Below are 2,902 nucleotides of genomic sequence, written 5' to 3'. Positions count from 1 at the left end.
CCCCCGGCCCGCCCCCGGGCTGGGCGGGGCAGGGCGGGGACTGGCAGAGCGCTGCGGGGGCTACCAAACGCTGAGGATTCTCTCTCTCTTTGCACAGTCTCTATTGGATGAGCCAAACCCCAACAGCCCAGCCAACAGCCAGGCAGCCCAGCTATACCAGGAGAACAAGCGGGAATACGAAAAACGGGTCTCTGCAATAGTAGAACAGAGCTGGCGTGACTGTTGACCCAGGATGATGCAAATGAACACTCTGTTGATGAGGAAAATAAACAAAGTGTCCAAGTCATCTTTTTCCTCCTAGCATTTACTTTGAAAGCAGAATAGCTGTTGTGCTGTTGCCACCCTCCCTTGCTGAAGCTTCTTCTCCTTGGACGTCAGAAAGCACCCACTTTGAAGTCAAATGTTCTGTACTTGGGTTACTTGCAAAAGAGTTACTGATGCAGAGTTCATTTTCTGTGGTCCCTCTCCAGTCTTAGGGCAGTATTGTGCATTTCTGTAGTGTACACTAAGCTTTTAATTGTAATTGTGTTATACACAGTGATGCTTATGTGTAGCTTGATAAAAGGGATGTTTATATACATACACATTTTTTAACTGATATTAACTAAAGTGCTGATGTGTCCAGGCTGGTCATTCACCTCTGCTCTTGGTTTAGACCCCACTGCATTTGTAAGTACTGAGTGAAGAAATAACCTCCTTTCCTTTTTCTATTGGGCTTATCAATTCCTTACTGATGGGAAAAATAACAACTCTTAAATTGACTCTGATGCGGACGTTTAGTAAGAGTGTGGAATGCTGGTTACTTCTGCACTTCACATGCAAGGTTTATGTACAGATATACATAAATCACTGCAGTTGTGGTACTTCAGTGCTTAGGGTGAGAAACAACCCTCCCCTCTCTCCCTTTGGTGTTTTGGTTTTGGTTTTTAATTTTATCTTAAAGGCCATGCCTACAGAGACTGCTTCAATAAATTTCCCTAGTCCTGTCACTGAGGTGTCACTGGACAAAACCAGGTAGAGCTGCAGCCCTCTGAGCAAGAGACCTTCCACACTGAGGAAGGGGTAAAATCTGAAGCGTTCCAGTGGTGGAATTACTCCCCTCCCCTCTTGGTGTCTTTGTCCCGCCCCTTATCTTCAGCTGAGAAAGATAAGTTCTTTGGGATCCAACTTTGCCTTGTGGAAAGTTTGAGTAAAGGACGGGGTAGGCACCTGAGTCTCTGCAGTTCCTGCTCTTTGTACATGACTGTGCGGTTTGTGCAAGCTACTGCTGCATGCTTGACTTTCCCCTCAGTTTTATCAAAGTATTTTTTCAACTCTGAAAAAAAAAAAACAACCAAAAACATTTGTAAGTCCACACTCACTTTTTTTGTAAGGCTAAGTTTGTACATTTGGATACAGTACCTTAAGCAGCAGTGTGGGATGGAACCTACAATTGTGTTGTCCACTGTTCCAGTGTCTTTTGTGTGCACATTGGTCTGTTAGTTGAGAAGTTTAACTTTGCACAAGTAACCCATGTAAGAAACTGTACATTTTTCAGAACTTGTAAATAAAGTGTAACCTTAGTGCTTATTGTATAAATAGGCAAGAGGCGTTTAGCTGTGGTTATTTATCTGGGGCAGCAGGAGGCTGTGGGGGGGTAGAGCCCAGGATTTCTACCTGCTGTGACAACAGCTCGTGCCCTGGGCAGGGTTTGTGTCAGGCAGGGAACAGCCTTTTGCCACTGCAGGGCCACCTGAGTGACACCTGGTATTTTCCTGAAGGGCAGAGGCACTGAGAGGCTCAGTCTCGGGGTGCAGGTGAAGGCAGCAGAGGGCCAATCTGCCCCAGTCAGCCTGTCTGTGCTGGAGGGTTCCCTGAGCTGGTTGGGCACGTGAGTTGCTCCCACCAAGTTACAGACCAGAAGCTGAGGGAGGGCTGTGGTTAACCAGCCCCCACACTCCCCAAAGAGGCTCTATTTCCATCATACTGCAGTGGTGCAATTGCTGCTTTTCTGAGCGTCACCCATCGCCGCCCTGCCGCAGAGCCACGCGAGGGAGGAGAAGCTGCACTCCCTGCAGGAATAGCTGCCTAGAAAGTGCCCAGCTTCCTCCAGTCCTCCAGCACCACCTGCTACAGCCCAGCGCACGGAGAGAAGGCAGAAGTAGAGAGGGAATGACAACACACACAGAAAAAAAAACGACCCCAACATACTTTCAGAATTATCTGCCAGGTTGTCCTACTGCCAGCCACAGCATGTGTTTGTTTTAGCAGCCCAAGCTCCCAGACACTGCTGCAGCTTCCAGGCAGAGGACAGACCAGGAACACTCGCTCTGTTCTTCCCGAGCGAGTCCTACCTGCCCCGGCAGCCTCCTGCTCACACTGGGGGGATGAACAGGCCCGGGATAGTCTCCGTCAGCAGGAGAGGTTACTCACTCTCCTGAGCACGGGGAGTATTTAAAAAAAAAAACAAGCAGAACAGGAGGTGGGAAAGCAGCTAGAGAGTGATGTAAGAGGCTGGACAGGCAAATGTAGGCGGGGGGGGAAAAAAAAGGAAAGGAAAAACAGAAGAGACAAAAAAAAAATTCCTTTGGGCTGGATTTGTGCTTAAAAATCACCAGCTGAAGAATCACCCTACTGGTGACAGAAGAATCCAGCAACTCCAGGCCTGTCTCACTCTGGCTCTTCCAAGGCCAATCCCAGCCCGTTCTCCAAGCAGGAAGCGAGTGTTCCTCCGAGGCTCACAAAGGCCCTAACAGGGCAGGAAGAAAACTAGGCACAGATTTGATTTTGCTCAGGATTAAGGAGCTTATAATCAAAGTAAAAAAGAAAGTTATGTAACAGCCCCACAAGCTGCAGGAGCACCTCTGAGCATGGCCTCTGCCTTCACCTCCAGTTCTCCCATTCCACTCCTCAGCAGGGTATC

At 48.5% G+C, this 2,902-nt stretch overlaps 1 pseudogene; it reads left to right on the top strand.

Annotated features, from left to right (window-relative positions):
- Positions 1–97: 97 nt before the first annotated feature.
- LOC103770824 lies at positions 98–226 on the top strand (annotated as a pseudogene).
- Positions 227–2,902: the final 2,676 nt, after the last annotated feature.

The sequence above is a fragment of the Merops nubicus genome, unplaced genomic scaffold, assembly GCF_000691845.1.
Source record: "Merops nubicus isolate BGI_N331 unplaced genomic scaffold, ASM69184v1 scaffold46543, whole genome shotgun sequence".
Lineage (NCBI taxonomy): Eukaryota > Metazoa > Chordata > Aves > Coraciiformes > Meropidae > Merops > Merops nubicus.
This window is presented reverse-complemented; position numbering and strand designations above follow the sequence as displayed.